The sequence below is a fragment of the Mustela nivalis genome (assembly GCF_964662115.1).
Source record: "Mustela nivalis genome assembly, chromosome: 13".
NCBI classification, from domain to species: domain Eukaryota; kingdom Metazoa; phylum Chordata; class Mammalia; order Carnivora; family Mustelidae; genus Mustela; species Mustela nivalis.
The window spans coordinates 74,690,424-74,711,447 of record NC_139032.1 but is presented as its reverse complement, the minus strand read 5'-3'; positions in this window follow the sequence as shown (position 1 = coordinate 74,711,447).

Below are 21,024 nucleotides of genomic sequence, written 5' to 3'. Positions count from 1 at the left end.
TTTTTGATATGATTGTCTGTTTTGTGTGTGTTGAGTTTCAGGAGTTCTTTATAGATCCTGGATATCAACCTTTTATCTGTACTGTCATTTGCAAATATCTTCTCCCATTCGAGAAAGGAACTTTTTAAGAAACAATGCTGCTGGAGACCACACAAGGTAAGACCCAAGAAGTGACCACTGGACTGGACATCACAAAGACCACTGGCACCTTTGATAAGCAGTGTTTCAGTATGGTGGTGAGTATCTGTTTCCATCACCCTTCACTGAGCAACAAGTCATCAAGTATTAATGCTTAAAAGAACAAGTTATAAATTCTCACAATTCTCTGGATTGACAAACAATTCCTCTGCACTTGACAAAGGGTGAGCTGGGATGATTACAGTCATCTGGAATCAATGGGCTGGAACACCCAGCATGGTTCCCTCAATGGCTAGAATTTGATCCTGGCTGTCGGCTGGGAGCTCCACTTGGGCTGTAGACCAGAGAGCTACACCTGGCTTAGGTTCCTCACAACATCTCAATTCTGACAACAAGTGTCCCAAGAGGGACCAGTCCATGAGACCCGCCCAGACAGATGCTGCAGAGATTCTATGAGCTAGCTTCCCAAGTCATGGAGCGCTGCTTCCATCATGTTCTACTGATCAAAGTAAGCCCAGAATCAAGGGTAGAGGAAATAGACTATTCTTTTTTCTTTTTTACTGAAGTATAGTTGACATACAATGTTACATTAGCCTCAGGTATACAACGTACTGATTTGACAAGCCCATCTGTCACCCTACAACACTATTACAATATCATTAGCTATATTCCCTGTGCTGTACTTTTTATCCCGAGACATTCATTCCATAACTGGAAGCCTGCACCTCCCACCCCCCTCCTTTCATTCAGTCCATCCCCCCAACTGGTGGTTACCAGTTGGTTCTCTATTTTATGTGGGTCTATTTCTAGATTTCACCTTTCAACAGATTAGCAAAAAACATGTAGCTATATTTAATCTTCCATAACACCGTAGCCTAATGGAAGTAAGTTGAGAGGGAAATTTGAGGTGGGGAAGGGGAGCAAGAAACCTCAGATAACTCAAATTGCCTACACACAAACTCATGAACTTGGCTAAAACAAAACAAGGTCCTTATTCTGGTCCTACTAGTAATATCTCCAAGCTTAACTCTCAGTTTACAACCTACAAAAACAGAAATATGAAATTAAACAGGAATAAAAAATCAGGGGTGCCTGGATGGCTCAGTCACTTAAGCATCTGCCTTCAGCTCAGGTCATGATTTCTAAGCCTTGGATGGAGCCCTGCATTCAGCTCCCTGCTCAGCACCTCCACTTGTACTCATGTGCTCTCCCACTCTCAAATAAATAAATAAAAAGTCTTTTTAAAAAAATCAAACCGTAACTGCACTGGAAGAAAATAATGATGAAATAGTTATACATAAAAAGGTACAAGACTTCCTAAGAGCTCTGACAGTAGAAGCCAAGAAGTAAAAGACATTTGGACTAGACAAGTATTAAAATATATATCAATCAAAAAGTAGGATTTTAAAAATCACCAAAACTAACTATATAAATAATTTAAAAATCACAAATTAATTCAAAAGCAACCAATAACTATGAAACATTAATAAAACCACCTATGAATTCTTACAAATCAAGAAGAAAAATAAACACCTCAATGGAAATGGACAAAAAAAAAAAGACAAACAGCCAATAAATAGATAATAAAACATTGAAACTTCACTGATAATCAAAAAATGCAAAATAAAATGTTGACATGGCATTTTCTGAAAATTTAATGGGCAATTGTTTTTAAGTCAGCACTCAAGGTAGGCAAGTTTCAAGGAAAATGGCACCATCAAATACTGCCAGAAATATTATAAATCAGAACATGCCTTCACGAGGAGAATTCAGCATTCTTCATCAAAATTCCCAGGTGGATACAGGGTACTATTGCTCTACAAACACTGATTGTTCTTCCATATCATCAGGCCTTTGCCAGAACCCTTCCTCCTCTCTGGGATTCCTTATCCCATGCTCCATCGGTAAGAAAATCCTATCTGTCACTTAAAACTTAGCTTGGCTCCAAATTCCTCCAACAGGACTTCCGTAAACCCACCTCTCTCCAAGGTGGGAGAAACCACACGCTCCCATGTACTATTTCTGTAACTTTCTCAAGTTCATGTTGCTGTCACACTGCAATTTAATTACCCATCTTTTACCTGGGCCATCTGCCACAAGTTTCTTAAACGACTCTCAAGTTCTTCATCTGGAAAGGAAATTAATACCTTTTCTGCAGGGCTGTTGGAAAAATGAAGATACTCTCAATTTATTGATATGTAAACAATAAATGACAGCTTTTCAAATTCTTGCTCTTTCTATCTGCGTCCAGCTCTCCCTTGCTCCTGGCTAATGGGCTTCCTTAAGCATGGTTCAATCCAACTCTGCTTTTGTTCAGTCACCTTAAATATTAATAATAGTCTCATTTCTATTATTATATCTTGGTCCATTTATTTTTTCATTCCCATTTCATCAAATTCTCCTCCTCCTTTGCCCTCCAGCCCAGTCATGCTTGCGGTACCAGAAGCCTGGGCCAGAAGGGGTTTGATGTGGTTCTCTCTCAGCCCTTCCAACTTCCCCGCCTCTCTGCCTCTGCTGTTAGTGCAGAAAAGATGGAGAAGAAAGGCGATTTTGTCCTCACCCAACTATGGTGGGGGGATTGTCCTCACTCCCCAACTGGTGGGGGGACTGTCTGCTTTCTTTGTTGTTCATGACACTCATTCCCTTGTGTAGACAAACATACGGGAATCTTTCGGGGTGAAGATGAGTCCTATTCTTGTCAGGAGTCTCTGCTTCTCAGTCCATCTGTTGAAGGACAGGCTGTTTCTCTCTGGGGGCCAGTGTGCAAATGCAGGCTGTTTTGTAAAGTCACTTGTGCTTGTTTGGAGGGCTCTCCAAGGACTTCCTTCCACCTAGTCCTTGGTGTGGGAACCTGGGTAAGGTTTAACTTCCTCCACTTCTCCCAACAACCCCCCCTCCCCTCAGAAGAATCAGCAAGAAGGTTTAAGCCCCAAGCACTTTCTTGGGGTCCACTCCACCCAAGGGAGATTCCTCTATCATTTCAGTGGGAATGCAGCTCCCATGCTTCTCTCAGATCCACTGGCTCTCCACAACCTTCTCCACAGCCAGCGCCATCAACTGTAGAGGACCAAGTTCTCTAAAGGTCCACATATTCAAAAGACCAGAAGTGGGATAAACAGCCCTCTCCAGCATTGAGGGAGGGTAGGGGAACAGATGTCAGATTTCCCCAGTTTTTAGGAAGGAGAGGGGCAGTCTACCCCCACACTTCTTCTCCTGGCTTGCTTTTTTTTTTAGAAACAGAGAGAGCCCATGAGTGGGGGGAGGGGCAGATGGAGAGGAAGAGAGAATATTAAGGAAGCTCTACACTGAGCATGGAGCCCGAGGTGAGATTTGATCTCATGACCCTGAGATCATGACCTGAGCCAAAACTGAGTCAATGTTCAACCAACTGAGTCATCCAGTGAGTGTCCCTCTCCTGACCCCTATGCCCCACTCCTTCACTTCTCACTGGCAAAGGCCATCAAACTTGCTCAGCCTCTGGCACCTGTGGCACACAGGAAGTCTTTCACCAAGAACTAGACCCCCTTAACATGGATTTGGAGGAATCTACTGACTCAACAGGATACTGTCTCTACTGCAAACCCAGTCCTGTCCGGTAACTTCCAGCAACATGGAAATATATGCAGCTTCAGACTAATCTGTTCACTCAGAGAAAGAAAACAAGTACCTAGCATAGTGTTAGTATGTGGTAATCAATACCAGTAGTTACTGTCTTTGTCTTGATTAGGGACTCTTTCAGAAAAGAGACCATATGTTGTTAAAGTCACTTCAGTTCAATCTAACAGTTATCAGTTAAAAACCTTCTGTGGCCTAAATACATGGCTAACCATTATCTCAAGGAGCTTGTGGCTAGTGGGGGAAATAACAAGGAACCAGATGATCACAGGAAAGGGAGGAGTGAAGGAGACATCGCAGGCAAGTTTCCCAGTGGAAGGAAAACCAGAGCTATTGAGACCAGGCTAAATAGGAGTTGGGCTAGTGAAGAGAGATTTAAGTAGAAGAATGAGCCCAGGCAAAGGCCTGGAGGTATGGTCAGACTGCTGTGTTTGGGAAACTGGAGGGGATTTATTATGATTGAGAGAAAAGGACTGGGAGTGAGGGGGGAAATTAAGGGGCACAGAGAGAGATGAGGCCAAAGACATAGAGCCAGGGATGAGTTTCACTATAGGCCATGTTAATGACTTTGGACTTTCTCTGGAGGGTCCTGGGGAGCCATGAATGAACTAAAAACAGGGGAAGGACGTGATAAAATTTCTAGTTTGGAAAGATTATTCTGGCCCCACTCAGGGAAAAAAAAAAAAAACTGGTCGGGGCAAGATTGGAGTCAGGAAGATCTATGAGGTTGCTGTTGCTGTTGTCCAAGAAAGAGGTGACAGTGGCCTGGACTAAAGCATAGGCAGAGGGATGGAGAGACAAGTAAAGCCAGAGATGTCGAGGTACACCCAGCAGCCCCCAACAACTGATAGAATGAAGTGGTTGATCAACGGAAAGGCTGGTTCTCCCTCTCCCTCTGCCCCTCCCTCACTTGTTCTCTCTCTCTCTCTCTCTCTCTCTCTCTCTCAAATAAATAAAAATAAAATCTTAAAAAAAAAAAGAATGTAGTGGTTGAAAGAGAAGGAAACAAGTACAATGTCCATGTTTCTGGTGTGAGTCATGGAGTGCATGATGGTGTTACTCTCAAAGCTGGAAGACCCCAGGGAAAAACAGGTTTGATACAGAGGATAGGAAGGTGGTGTATTTAATAGTGGACGTGGTTTGCATATGCCTTTCAACAACCCCGTAGGATAGATAACAATATTTGCATCTCTGGAACAGAAACACTAACAGTCTGGGAGGTGAGAGCTCATAAAACCAGGAAGAAGAGGAGTTGGGGCAGAACTCCTCTTGACGATAGGGGCCCCAAGCCACAAGGGGACCCCAACAGGCCAAATTTCCAAGACCGACTTAGAGCTGACCATTGTTAATATCACCCTGGAAGCTCACTCTTCCTGTTTAAAGGGAAAAAGGCAGAAAATCCAAGAGATATCCCCCACAGTCATTTCTGTCTATTTCAAATTCCCCACCTATTCCAGGGGCTCATTTAGCATATCCATGGTTCCTTGGCTACCATGGTCCTGGTGTCACTGCAGGGTCCACTCCCCTCGAGTCTTCAAGCAATCATGCAAAAAGGAAGTCATGAGCCACCACAACTATTAACGCTCCTCTCTTCTCAGAGATGAGCCTCGTTCCACCCCTGCTCTCTGACATCTCTAATTTCTGGACCTCTGGAGCATGCAGATCTCAACCTTCTCCTTTCCCAGCAGCCTCCAACAGTCAGCCATCAGATTTGTATCAGGAACCATCTCTGAGCCAGTCATCATGTCTGGCACTATGGAAAGTTCAGTCATGAAGACTCATTATAAGCCAGGGCAGCTTTGTGTATAAGACCCAAGTTAAAGTCATAGATTAACAGTGCTGTTGGGCACCTACTAGATGTCAGGTACCCTATTAGTGCTTCCCATAGGATAACTCTTTCTATCCCCATAAAAAGCCATGAAATAGAAGTATTTTCCACACTTTCTATACTGTGGAAGATGAAATTCAATGTAGCAAAGACTGGATATATCCCAAATAAACTCATCTCTCTTCTAGATTCTATTTCCCAAACTCCCTTATAAGTATCACTGTGGGTATGATTCATGACGGATAGAAGTTACACATGTCACTTCTGGACCTGGTCCATAAAATCTCTGTGTGACAATAGCTAGAGGAGCAAGAGGGCTGAGGAGTAGGAGACCTAAATATCATCAGGTCCCAGGAGTTCAGCTAGATAGTTATCAAACCATTCTGAACACCTACAAACTCAACAGGAGAGAGAAGAGAAGAAGAGCAACAATTCTAGGAACAGAAAAGAGACCATTTTCCAGAAGGTATGACATGCAGAGAAGTGAATCCAAGGCAGACTGAGGGGGTAGGAGCTGGCAGGTGACAGAGCAGTGGAGCACAAAATTGGAACTTTTAGAAATCGGATCCACTGAGGAACGTCACTCTGGAGGCTAAGCAGGGAGTGGCACCCTCGAGGAGACAGTGTGGTCTCAGGTCCTGCAGGGTCAGAGAAGGATCGGGGGTGTCTGAGTGTAGCAGAGCTCGCAGGTATCAGAGCGGGGAAGCTGGCTACAGAGACGGAACTTAGGAGGGGCTCTCAGCTTGGGGTTACCTTAAAACATGATCTGCGGCACAGTTGGCCACTGATCTTCAGGCAGGAATGCCAAAGCAGCAGACCCAGGGAGACTCACCTTTCTCCCCCAAAGGGAGTGGCCCACGAATGCACAGCAGGAATCTGCTGGGTTTGGAGACTCCAAACGGGGCATGCACCAGAGATAGAAATGCTTGGTCACAGGCCGGGTGAGCTCAGAGTGCGGCCAGAGATGGGAGACAGGAGGGATTGACTGCTTTTCTCTGAGGGCACGCTAAGAAATGGGGCCCGAGCTCTTGGCATCTCCTGGCCAGAGACTGGGAGGCCGCCACCTTCATTCACATCCTCCAAAACTCTATGGAAAGCGTTCAGGGAACCAAAGGGTTAGTGCCATCCCCATCAAAATACCATCAATGTTTTTCAAAGAAATGGAACAAATAATCCAAAAATTTATATGGAACCAGAAAAGACCCTGAATAGCCAGAGGAATGTTAAAAAAGAAAACCAAAGTTGGTGGCATCACAATTCCAGACCTCAAGCTCTATTACAAAGCTATAATCATCAAGACAGTATTGTACTGGCACAAAAACAGATACATAGAACAATGGAGCAGAATAGAGAGCCCAGGAATGGACCATCAAATCTACGGTCAACTAATCTTCAACAAAGCAGGAAAGAATGTCCGATGGGAAAAAAGACAGTCTCTTCAACAAATGGTGTTGGGGAAATTGGACAGTCACATGCAGAAGAATGAAACTGGACCATTTCCTTACACCACACACAAAAATAGACTCAAAATGGTTGAAAGGTCTTTGAACCATTCAAAATTCTTGGGAACACAGGTAGCAACCTCTTCGAACTCAGCAGCTTCTTCCTAGAAACATCACCAAAGGCAAGGGAAGAAAGGGCAAAATGAACTATTGGAACTTCATCAAGATCAAAAGCTTTTGCACAGCAAAGGAAACAGTCAACACAATCAAAAGACAACAGACAGAATAGGAGAATATATTTGCAAATGACATATCAGATAAAGGGCTAGTATCTAAAATCTATAAAGAACTTATCAAACGCAACACCCAAAGAACAAAGAATCCAGTCAAGAAATGGGCAAGGACATGAATAGATATTTCTGCAAAGAAGACATCCAAATGGACAACAGATACATGGAAAAGTGCTCAACATCACTCAGCATCAGGGAAACGCAAATCAAAACCACAGTGAGATAACCACCTCACACCAGTCAGAATGGATAAAATTAACAAGTCATGAAACGACAGATGTTGGCAAGGATATGGAGAAAGGGGAAATACACCATTGGTAGGAATGCAAGCTGGTGTAACCACTCTGGAAAACAGAATGGAGGTTCCTCAAAATGTTTAAAATAGAGCTACTCTATAACGCAACAATTGCATTCCTCAGTATTTACCCTAAAGATACAAATGTAGTGATCTGAAGGGGCACATGCACCTGAATGTTTATAGCAGCAATATCCACAATACCCAAACTATGGGAAGAGCCTAGATGTCCATCAACAGATGAATGGATAAAGAGGATGTGGTATATATACACAATGGAATACTATGCAGCCATCAAAAACTGAAATCTTGCCATTTGCAACAATGTGGGTGGAACTAGAGGGTATTATACTAAGCAAAGTAAGTCAGCCAGAGAAAGACAATTATCCTATGATCTCTTTGATATGAGGAAATTGAGGGGCAGGGCAGGGGCTTGTGAGGGATGAAAAGGGGAAAAAAATGAAACAAGATGGGACCAGGGAGGGGCACCTGGGTGGCTTAGTGGGTTGATCCTCTGCCTTTGGCTCAGGTCATGATCTCAGGGTCCTGGGATCGAGCCCCACATCGGGCTCTCTGCTCGGCAGGGGGCCTGCTTCCTCCTCTCTGCCTCCTCTCTGCCTGTGTCTCTGCCTACTTGTGATCTCTTTCTGTCAAGTAAATAAATTTAAAAAATTTAAAAAGATGGGACCAGGGAGGGAGAAAAACCATAAGAGACTCTTAATCTTGGGAAACAAACTGAGGGTTGCTGGGCGGGGAGGTTGTGGGGGGATAGGGTGGCTGGTTTATGGACATTGGGGAGGGTATGTGCTATGGTGAGTGCTTTGAATTGTGTTAAGACTAATGATTCACAGACCCGTACCCCTGAAGCAAATAATACATTACATGTTAATTTAAATTATAAAAAAAAAAAAGCTCTGTGTGACCCTTCATCTCCCTCTTCTCTATCACATCCAGGAGAGTCCTGTAAGTCACATGTAGAAGATGACTGAGCTTCTTTTGGCCTGATTAACAAAGATCTGGAAATATTTGGTAAGCAGTACTAATGGTAACAATCAGGTCAAAATGGGACAATCCTGAAAATCAAAGTAAAGAAACATGCATTCCTTTGAGAACTATTTCTATTAAAGGGTTAACCTTCGAACCCTTCTCAAAAACAGACATTCTTTTTTTTTTTTTTTTCCTCCAAGATCTGGAACAGAATTACAGGCTGAAGAACCACATACAACTTTTGGAAAGGGATATATATATACACACACATTGGGAATACATACTGGGGTATTTATTGGGAATTTTAAGAAATTTTGACCCTCGAATTACCTTCAAATACAATAATTGCATAATATTTATGCTCTTTTGTTCTGGAGTCAACCATATCTGAAATTCAAATCCAGACAGCCACCTACCATGTGTGTGATATGGAAAAGCTGTCCAGCCTAACCTAGCTTTTCTCATCTGTAAAGTGAGAATGATGGCAGCGGCTATCCCGTAAATATGAGGGTTTCATGTAAAAGCCCCTCCTAAATTCTTTTTAAAGTATTAGAGCCACTGTTCAACACCGAAAAATTCACGATGGCATACACATTCTTCATGGTACTTCTTGTAATAGTAGAAAATTTGAAATTCTCTAAAGTGCCAGCCATGCAAACTTTATTCCATGTGTGTGCAAAGGAACACAGAGAGAGAAAAAGAATACTAAATAGTTATTTTGTTTAATATGATAGAATCAGCTACATCGATCTGGAAAGATATCCATAATATATTGTGGGGTTGGAGAAAGCAATTTGCAGAACACAGTGTACAGTTTATTTTAAGTGTGTGAGCATACATATGAGACAGGATAAGTATATCATAATAAGTCCTATAAAGATATTTTAAAGAGTATGTCACAGGCAGCAATTAATTGGGGATGGGGTACCATTTGAGAACATGTGATCAAAATGGCCTTTTGAAGTTGAATTGTGCATGGTAAGAAGTTTTGTATCAAAAGGAAAGGTAGGAGCCAGCACTCAGATGTTGGTTTGTAATTCCATTCTTCAGTAAAATAAATAAATAAATAGATAGATAGATAGATATTAAATTAAATTAAAATTTTTAAAAACAAGACTCCTGGGAGAAATGGCTGATTCCAGGACTGGGGCAGAAAATATAGAAGATAAACCTAGAAAAATTTTACCTGCCAGAAAGTGGGAAAATACTCAAAAAAAAAAAAAAAACCGGCTGGGGGCATATCCAAGAGACATAGGAGAAAACGAAAAAGAGCTCCCAATGTCCAAAGCAATACCTCAGCTAGGAATCAGGTTTAACATCACCAGCGGCAAGTCAGGTTGATCGCCTGTCCCCTTGTCATGTGACGAAGATGGCACTCCGCCTCCATGGTCTCCCTTCCCAAAACCTGTAACTCCAGCCTGATCATGAGAAAAATATCAGGCAAATCCCAAGTGAAGGACATTCTATAAGATATCTGCCCTCAAATCTCTCTAGGTCATCAAAAGCAGGGAACATCTGAGAAACTGTCACAGCTCAGAGGAAACTTTTTTTTTTTAAGATTTTCATTTATTTATTTGACACAGAGAGAGAGGTCGCGAGAGAGGGAATACAAGCAGGGGGAATGGGAGAGGAAGAAGCAGGATTCCTGCTGAGTGGGGAGCCCGATGTGGGACTCGATTCCAGGACCCTGGGATCGTGACCTGAGCTGAAGGCAGACGCTTAACAACTGACCCTTTGAATGTTAATTCAAAGGCACCCTCAGAGGAGCCTTTAAGAAAAGAGAAAAAGAACCCAAAACAGCTACATGTCATGTGGTATTCTGAATGGAATTCTGGAACAACCAACAACAAAAGGACATCAGGGGAAAATGGAGGAATTGAAACGCATTGTGGACTTGACTTAATATTGTATCATTTTTGACTTCATGAGTTGGGACAAATCGCTAACAGAGGGGGGAGCTGTACTATCTTTGAAACTTCTCCGTAAATCTGAAGCTACTCTAAAATGAATATCTTTTTAAAGAAGAATTGATGTCATGAGCAGGAGAAAGACTATATTGCAGTATCTTCATACCAGGGAATACTAAGCAACAATAGAAAGGAACAGATTACTCGTGAATGTTACAACATGATTGTGTCTTAAGGTTATAGTACTAAGTGAAAGAAGCCAAGCATGAAAGAGTACACACTGTAGGATACATTCACCCGGCATTCTAGGATAGGCAAAAATAACCTATGGCAATAAATGTTAAATCAGTGATTATTTGGGAATTCCCAATAAGGGGAGAATCGACCAGGAAGGACATGAGGGAATTTTCTGGGTTGATGGAAGTACTTGGTGTCTGGATGTGCATTTGTCAAAGTTATTTGAATGGTATGCTTAATATCTGAATTAAGTATAGAGATTAAATATATATCATAAATAAATGTAAAATATATAAAAAATGTGAAATTTAAAATATATAAAATCAATGTAAAATAGATATTCGTGTGTGAAAGCAAGGGAGAAAAAGAGGGAACGGGGGAAGAAAGACGTTTTTGAAGCTTAGGACATTTGGCATACAAGAAAAATTAAAATCCTAATCCTTTGCCTAGACTAAGTCATTTGTTTTTAACCTTTCAGACACATTTATAACAAAAACAGTATCATTCACTCATATTGGTCTGTAGGTATTTTCTCAATTAACAACAGATCCTAACTTACCCTTCGATAACAAGGTACCTATTGGGATGCTTAAGTCAGTGAAAAAAAAAAAATCAGAAATATAACTGACAAGTATGTCTACTCTTCCCAGCACCAATACTCATCCACAGACATATAAATTAGTTTTTTTTTAAAGCCTCGTTTTTCCGCTACCAATATTACCATGAATGTTAGTTATACTTCAAACCAATCAATCAGTCTCATTTTATGTTTTATATTGCCAAAAAGTTGCTATGTTTCTACTATTTTTATCAATTGAATAGTAGTTATAACTATAGTGTTAATTCAAAGAAAAACTTTAGTAGATTCTTATAGCCACATGACGTTAAAAGTAAAATTTCTATTTCTATAAATATGCTGTGGCTGAGAGGTGTCCTAAAGTGATCAAGAAAAGAAGTTCAAGCTGAAAAACATATGTCAGAAAAATTCTGTAGGGATGCCTGGATGGCTCAGTCAGTGAAGCATCTACCTTTGGCACAAGTAGTGATCCCAGGGTCCTGGAATTGAGTCCCGCCTCAGGCTCCTTACTCAGTGGGAGTCTGCTTCTCCCTCTGCTCCCTCTGCCCACTGTTCCTCCTGCTTGTGCTTTCTCTCTCTCTTTCTGAAAAATGAATAAAATCACTAAAAGTAAAGAAAAAAAGAAAGATAAAATCTGTATAGGAAATAGAATGAGAAAAAAAAAGGAAGAATAGGAGATTTCCAATTGGGGAAGAACTTGCCTGTTTATTTTTAGAAGGAGGATGGCAGCTGTCATATCACGGTGGCATTTATGTACCACTAGATATATTTTTTAAAGTGATACAATAGTTTTACTGTTTTGTGTCACTATAAAAATGGATGAGAAATTGTCTCCTTTGTATTCATATACACCTGTAACTTAAAAAAAAAAATTCAGGGACATCTAAGAATGTACAAGGTGGTCAGTAAGTTTTCAAAATTCTGTTGAGGGATATGTAAGCAAAAATGTTTGAAGACCCTAAGCCTACCCAATACACACTTTTTTCTTCTTTCTTTTACTCCTTAAGCCAGATCTGCAGGCATGGTGCCCAGCTGGTGCCCAGCTGAAAATCCACTCTCTGGTTCTCTTTGCAGATACATCTGGCCAGAGGACTAAGTGCTAAGGACACCCTCATTTTTGCGACCTCTCCCTTCCACATGGGATGCGAAGACATGGCTGGAGCGCCGGCAGCCACTTTGACCATGCACAAAGAACAGCGATGCCAAAGGACAAAGGCACGTGAGTTCCAGATGACGCAACCCCCAAACGCTACCTCCAGGATTCCTTCCAATAGAGAAAAATAAACCCATATATGTTTAAGTTGCTGTTATTTGGGGTTTTCTGTTACACAGGGCCAAATCTAATGCGCACTAGTAGCATGGCTACAGCATTCTTAGTATAAGCAATCAACTGTTGAACATTTAGATTTTCTCCAGATTTTGCTACTTATTATAACCGACATGGTGATCCTTCGTGACTGTATCTTCAGACAGATTTATAGCTATTTTTCTTGGAGATGGTCTAGGAAGTTAATTCCAGGGGAAGAATGTTTTCATACATATTTCAAATTTTTCCTACGCAAAGGTTAATGCACAGTCACATCCATAGCACACCTGCAGCAGCGGTATTTTTTTTTCCTAGAAAAGTCCCCACAGTGGGACTGGACACAGTTTCCAGCTACATCATTTCAGACTCTCACCCTCTGGCCCTCCTGGAGATTCTGAGAGTTTCCCGATCCCTTTTCAAAAATTCCTTTGCCACTTCAGTGAGCCTGGGTAGATTCTGCTGGCGGCGGGACCAGGACCATAAGAGCTCCCATCAGCCACCTCACTTGACAGATGATTGGGTCTCAATTCCAAAAGCAGAGCTTTGCTGGAAAGAAGTTTTAGTTAGTCTACCCACGCAGCTCAGCATCTGGTCCCGATTCAACCTGCCATGCATTCAAATTTTGTTCCAATCACCGTGTGTGCAACGTCTTCGGGACTCAACAGAAGCCCCTTAGAAACAGAGGTGGCCCCTCCACATCCAGTGGGAAATGGCCAAAGGAGTAAGGGGGAGTGAGGAGGTAAGGTCCCACATGGTCCAAAGCAGGACCTCGGGCCCCAAAACATGGGAAAGGGGCATCCGGCCCAGGCAACTGGCATGAGATCAGAATGACAATGGATATGAAGACCCCTTGTCAACTGTAGACCTAAGGGACCACTTCAGCCGTGTGTTTTTTTCCATCTGCCTCCCCTGGCAAGCAGGGACTGGGTCCTGTTCTTTCCTCTTGCAGGACACTTACCAGAGTGAGCAGGTCTCTCCGCCCTGGGACACCGATAAAACAGGGGACATGGCGCCCTCTGGTGGACTTACATGGAAAGGGTATGGGTTTTAAACGGGTTAGAAAGCCCCAAAGACCGAGCTCAGAATTCTGGAATTCCAGAAGTGGAAGGAAGTTTTGAGATTATTCAGTCTAACCTCCTCATTTACAGTTGGGACGATGACAAAAGGCCTAAGAGGGAGAGTGACTTGCCTGAGGTCATCCTGAGAACGAACATCAGAGCCAGATCCCAATCCCTGATGCCCATCCAGAGCCAAGGTCATGGTCTGGGACACAAAGCACAGAAGCCCTCACTTCTTGGTGTCCACGTATCCCTGGACTCTTGGCACAGCTCAGCCATGCCCTCAGGGGACTGGGGCATCCCCCCTCCCTGTCACGTTGTCAAAAAGTGACATTATTTCTATTTTAAACCTACCATGCTAATGTTCTAATTTTGATACAAGCAAACCTAACAGTAACTATGGCAACCTCTTGGGGCCTTGAGAAGAAAATACTCTCAAGCATGACTAGATAATTCTAAGAGAGAAGAACAACAGAGGGACTGATTTTTCCATGAACTAGAGAAGTCCTGTATCTGAGACACCAGTCCCTCCCATCGGTGGTTATCTCGGAAGCTGTATCAGAGTCCAGAGGAACTGAGAACAAATCTCCCTCACATGGACCCAGCTGCCAACCTGAGAGTGACTTACATAAGACCCACATTCTAATGGTGTCCAGTTAGCCATCTTAATAAATGTCAAGCAAGATTTTTTTTTTTTTACAGATTTTATTTATTTGACAGACAGAGAACACAAGAAGGCAGAGAGGCAGGCAGAGAGAGAGGGGGAAGCAGGCTCCCCACTGAGCAGAGAGCCCGATGCGGGGCTCGACCCCAGGACCCCAGGATCACGACCTGAGCCAAAGGCAGAGGCTTTAACCCACTGAGCCACCCAGGTGCCCCTCAAACGAGATTTTTAGAAGCATTTTCGTTAGCCCCTAAATCTTTTTAGAACCTGGAAAGGTCATGGGGAAGACTTCATCCAAGGGAAGGCTCGAATAAGTCACCTGGCTCTGTCCCCGGAGACGGCAGATGGAATCTGGTGTGAATCATCCCCCCCACACACACACCAGCTCCCAGCAGATGCTGCTGGCATTATAGGGTTATTGAGAATAATTAGTGGGCTTTACCCCAGGATCAGAAACACCACAAATGCACAGCCTATTAGTCACCCAAGAAGGTATAGCCTGAATATTTCTCTCATTCCTTGACAGCACCCCAAAGCTTTGCTTGATTCACTCCTCTGTTTCTTCATTATTTACTACTCAAAAAACGATTGTTTACAGTACCACTATTCCAATAGATTTACATGGCTTAGCTCAATCCCCACCAGAACTTGAGTTCTTCTCTATTGATAGAGAAGGCAAAATTGTCCCCATTTACAGATGGAAATGCTGAGCTTCAGAGAGGGGAAGTCACTCACCCGAGATCAAACAGCTCGTAAGTGGAAGAGTCAGAATTTGAAGCCAAACCCACCCGACTTCCGAGTCATGGCTCAGCCCCATGCTGAAGATTATCCATGCAGATGTAGACCAACTTCTTCACTATCCCTCATCCCAGTAGAGAGTACTGGGACATCCCAGTAGGATGTTAGTCAGGGGTTGAAGGTCAAAATCGCAAAAGGTTCTGTTGGCCTCCCCAACGCGTCTCTTGATTGGCTTTTCATGCTCATTCTAAGCACGTCTGCCCTCACTCTGCCTCCTTCTAGCAACACAGGTGTGTACACACCATCAAAGAGAGGAAGTGACACCACCTTGGGGGCACATTTGGTGTTTCCTCCTTCTGAGGGCAGTATGATATTTTCAGAAAGAATGAAGACCTTGGGGTATGACGGGCCGGGATTGGAAACCCAACTCTGCTGTCTTTGCTAGCTTTTGTCCTTGGATATTTACTCACTCTGGACATCCTTCTCCACATCTTAGAAAACATGGACAATAATGTCAACATGATACGGTCATTTTGACAATTAATTGAGACCCGTCTGTGAGTGTCCAACAGTGGCCGGCAGGCAGGCACGCAGTAGGTGGTCAGGAAATGGTAGCAAGTAGACCATCAGCCTGCTCTCACTCTCCTGGGAGAGGGAGGAGCTGGGGAAAGACAGCGTGTGTTTTGAACGGATGTTTTGAGCCATGAGGATGCTCCAAAAATTCCTGGGATTGAGACAAGAAAGAGCTGGAGCTCAGGCGTAAGAGACACTTAAGCAATCTAAGAATGTGTTCTAGGCCACAAAACCAGAGAGGAAGACCAGCCTGTGGCCACAGGCAGGAGCACCGGAACCCGAGGGATCCTCATGCAAATTCCAGCTCCTCTCAGCAGCCATGCGACCTGGTAGCAAGCTGCTCAACCTCCCTGTGCCTTACCTTCCCATCAGTAGAAGGGACAATGGCAGCATCTACGTGATAGGGCTCGACGAGGCTTACAAAACAAAGCCCACGAACTGTGACGGTGCGGGTGCCTAGCACACAGCAAGGGTGTTGAGAGAAACCAGCTCTCGCTTGCTGGCCCGTGCCACCACAGGAAGCCGGATTCTGTGTGGCCATCTGGGTTCATGCATAGGCCCAGCTCCCGCCCTCAGAGCCCCTGTATTTGAATTCAAGTTTCTCAAGCACAGGAAATATTTGCCATGTCGCAACAGCCCTTGGACTTAGAGATCCTTAGGTCCGTGTGTAGGGGAGAAGCTGGCTTGGGAACTCGTACAGGTTCTCAGTCAAGGCAAGGACTTGAAGCAGGCTTTCTGCCTCCAATAGTCAGGGATCTTTTCCTAGCATGATCATCCCACAGGAAAATCTTTTTAGGGGGGAATCTGTGTCCTTGGAAGGAAACGTTTGTTTTTTTAGAAACACACAACAGATATTCAAAGTCAAGATCGGCAAGGGAGGTAGATTTTTGAGTAGCTCCCATAGGAATTTGACCTTGAAAGAGGAAAACAGACTTCCGGATCTGGGGCAAGATGTATTGCCAAACTGGGCCTCCATTTCCTCATCTGTAAAATGAGTTTGTTGGACAATGTGACCTTGAAGAACCCTTTAGGAAAGGTTTGAACAATACCAACTCCCGTGGCCTCATGTTTGATGCTCGATGCATGTTTAGCTAAATCTCGTTTAAATCGTTGTTGACTTTATTGGGTAGGGGCTTCCAAAGTAACCAGGACAATCACTTTATTTTACAGGCAAAAAGGTATTAAATCTTGCTGAGGAAAAACAGCCCCCAACCATCTCCCGCCTCATCGCCAGTGATACTCCCCGAATTTATTTGTTGTGCGACATAATCTCTAACATCTAAAATTAACATCTGAGTTTCTCCCTTCTCCCACTTCATCATCTCTGAGAGGTTCTATAGATTGGAGAATTGCTTATATAATGATGACGGAATAACTCATTTTAAAAGTTGCAAACTGAGAATACAAGTTTCTTGCCTTATCTTGAAGCCTGAAAGGAAAATTCCGTCTACCACCAAATAAAGGGGGGAAAAGCAATTATCTGAGATGAAAACCCCCAGCCCATCACTATGCGTCTAGAAGATGGAATTCATTGATCAGAGTCAGGGTTCTGGGTCTAGGTAGAAAAAAACTAAGGTCCCCGCATCATTAATTTCAATAGAATCTAAAATAATAGGATACAGCCAGGCCAAAATACAATGAAATCTAATGTTCCCTGTTCCCTAAGTCACCTGCGCTCGGGGCACAGGTGGGTGGGGTGGAAGGCACATTCACACTCAGAGCTGCTCAGAGACAGGTTTCAAAGCCACCAGCCTTTCTTCTCTTTTAATTACAATAGATTTCAAATATTTAGAAAAATGGAGGGGCACCTGGGTGGCTCAGTGAGTTAAAGCCTCTGCTTTCGGCTCAGGTCATGATCCCAGGGTCCTGGGATCGAGTCTCACATCGGGTTCTCTGCTCAGCAGGGAGCCTGCTTCCTCCTCTCTCTCTGCCTGCCTCTCTGTCTACCTGTGATCTCTGTCAAATAAATAAAAAAAAATCTTAAAAAAAAAAAAGAAAAAGGAAAACGGAGAGAATCGTACCAATAAATACAGGCTAGCCCAGATTTAATAAGTGCTGACATGTTGCCGTATACACTGCAGGGCGTTTTCAGGCAACACGACGTTACAGGTGCCATTGAAACTTCCGACCTCCCATTCATTTTACGACTTCCCCCGAATCACCACTATTCTAACAGGGGACTCCGCACCTCCAAACAGCTTTTCATGCACATGCATACGTGTGTCCTTCTTTGTTTTTTCTCTCTGTGGCAAGGCAGGCATAATAAAAATTTACCACTTTAATCACTGCAGAGCCTAAAATCCAGTGTGCCTTCACAAAGTTGGGTAACCAGGACCACTACTGAAGTCCAGAACATTTCATCCTCACAAAAGGAAACCTTTTCCCCTTTTAACAATCCCGCCCTCCTGTCCCCAGCCCCTGGCAATCACAGGTCTTACTGATACTTCTACAGATAGGCGTATTCTGGACATTTTCCTATAAATGGAATTATACAATTGTGGTCTTTTGAGTCTGGCTTCTTCTACGTAGCCTGGCGAGCATGTGGGAGCCCTCTGTTCTTTTTCATGGCTGAGTAATAGTCCCTCCTGTATCCACTCAACTGTTGTTGGGCCCTTTGTCTGCTTTCACCTTTTGGCTAGTGTAAATAATTCTTCTAAGACTATTCATACGCAAGTTGTTGTGTGGACAAATCGTTTCGAGTCTCGGGTAGACATCAGGGAGTAGGTTGCTGGGTCATATGGTAACTCCATGTTCAATGTTTCGAGGAATTGCCTACCTGCTTCCAAGACTCTGCATGTTCTTTTTTCGGTATCCTCTCGCATCTGCCTTCTCAATTCACCGTGATGTTTTGGAGAGCTTTCCAATTTTGTGGTTAGCTGTCGGTTACCCAGATGCTGTTGCACAAACAAAACCACCGTCCACTTGCCATTCTCTGCCCCTAGTCTTCCACTGCCAGAAATCACACTGCCATGTAGGGAGTTTCAAAGCCCTTCATCTGTGGGCCAGATCTGTAAAGCTAAAGACCCTCCCAGACCACTCATTGTCCTATTCTTATTTGACAGCTGCCCACCAAGTCTCTTCGGGTCCTCGTTCTGGGTTGTGGGTGGAGACTTCAAGCAAGCAAGCCAAAGGAACACACCAGACCATGCCCCCAAACTACCTGAAGTTCTCAGAACAGAGGGAAGTCCTGATATTATCTCCAATTCCTGGCTGTCCTCCTTGGAAGAGGATTATCCATCCCCACTCAGTGCTCTGTGACCTGCGGGGCATCCTCAGAAGAGGGCCGTCCAACCCTTGTCCCCACCCCACCCCAGACATCAGGTGTGGCCCTGTGACTGCGGTGGCCTTGGGCTGTGAGCAAGGATGGTGTAAGCAAGATGGAAGCAGGAGTTTGGGGATCAGTCTGCTGCCTTTCCCAAGGCTGGAGGAACGGTACCTCCCAGAGGAAAGCTTCTTCCTCAGCCTGGACCCCCACATGAAGTCAAAGCACGTGGAGCAGAGCCAAATTGGCCCCCAGGGACCTCCAGAGTCAACAAGACAGCTTCTCCTTGGTGCAAGCCTCTGACTTGGTGGTGGCATTCATCCCCAAAGAATAACTCAGCATGAGCAAATGCAGAGCATCTCTTCTTTATCCCTATCCCCCAGACTTCTCAGCCATTGTGACCCAGAGGTCCACCTGTCTGACGTTTAAATGCTTGGAGGCATCAGTCCAATTCAAATGCATTTACCAAGTGTGGACCCTTCCTCGGGCCCCACCCAGAGCTTGGGCTTGCCTAGCACGGACGACAGTCCTCACAGACAACGTCCACGAGAATCGGCTCCGGGCCAGGCATACTCGTGCAGACAGCGTGTCCTTTGCCTTCATGTAGCCCAAATGAGGCAAACATCATGATTATCCCCATTTTACTGAGGAGGAAACTGATGCTTTGAAATATTAAGCGAGTGTCCTCAGGGGACCCTTGATGTGCCCGCATCACGCCAGCTGTCTGTCTTTGCTGGGGACTTGGCCAAGGTAAGCGGGCCGAGGGGCACCATACTTACCTAGAGGAGACGACCACAGAGAAGCAAAGTTTTTTAATGCTAACTTCTTTCCATGAACATGAACTGGGCAGACAGGCAAATCCTTAGAGACAGAAAGCAAATCAGGGCCGGGGAGGAGGGTTGGCGGGGTTGGAGGTGGGGGACAAGGGCCAGCTGCTGAAGGTGTGCTCAGAGACGGTGAAAAGTGTCCGGAACCAGATGGTGGTGGCTGTCCAGCAATAGCGTGAAGGTACTAAATGTCACTAAGGGTAAGTCTTACATGATGCGTATTTTATCACAGCGAAAATAACCCCAACCATACAAATGTGTATAATTGCACTGAGACCTATAGAGAAAGCATTCAGGGAGCCATCAGCCCACAGGAAAGGGGGGCTTGCCTTGGTCTGGGGGCCCAGGGATGCTTCTCAGAGGAAGCCCGTTATCACCACACAGTGTCCTGAGTGCCTCAGTGGAGACGGGACCTCTCCCCCTGCAGCAGCCACATTGCATGAGTATTTACTCATTTCCCCACTGGAAGCAGACTTACTCGTTCCTTCGCCAGGTCTATTTTGAGTACAGAGACTGTGCAGACCCCCGGTCCGTGGTTAAACAGCAAAGACCCTGCCCTTGGCCGGAGGGGGTAGGTGTACTTGTATTTTGGGGAGAAGAGGAGTGGCCGATGGGCTAGTAAGTCAGCACAAGGTAGTTAGGACAGGAGAGCAGAGGAAAGAAACAAAATGAGGCCAGGACAGGCAGAAGAGGCAGGCTACAGGAATGCAGCTGCCCTGGCGGATGGGATGTGACGGAAAAGGAATCAGCCATGCACAGAGCAGACAGCAGGGGCTCCAGGCAGGGATTCTAAGAAGCAGGCAGATTTTTAGATCACGGCTCTGCAGCCACGTCCCAGGATTCGGGTTGTTGACTTTCCTTCCAGTCCTGAATAAACGCACTGAAATCAGATGCAGACCAAGTCTTGCTCATTCAAAATGTATGAATGAGCAAGAGGCTGCCGGCATCTTCTCCCTCTGTTCCTCTCTCCCTCCCTTTCTGCAGCAACGTTGAGAGACACCCAGTCCTGGACGGTAGGCTTTGGTGACAGCCAGCCCCAAATTACTAGAAGTGTCAAATTTGTGAAGCCACACCCTCGGTGAGCAGCAGCAGTGCACTTGGACCAGGAAAGCATCTTCTGTTTGAGGTTCTTTGCACTTCCCTTTTACAGCCTTAGCCCGTGGCTGACTCCAGGCACCCATGTTACCGTTTTGCAGACCATGAAACTTGGAGGCCATGACAAATGCTTTAGGAAAACACAAAGTGATGCTAGAAGTCAGCTCCAAACCCCAAGCCCAGCT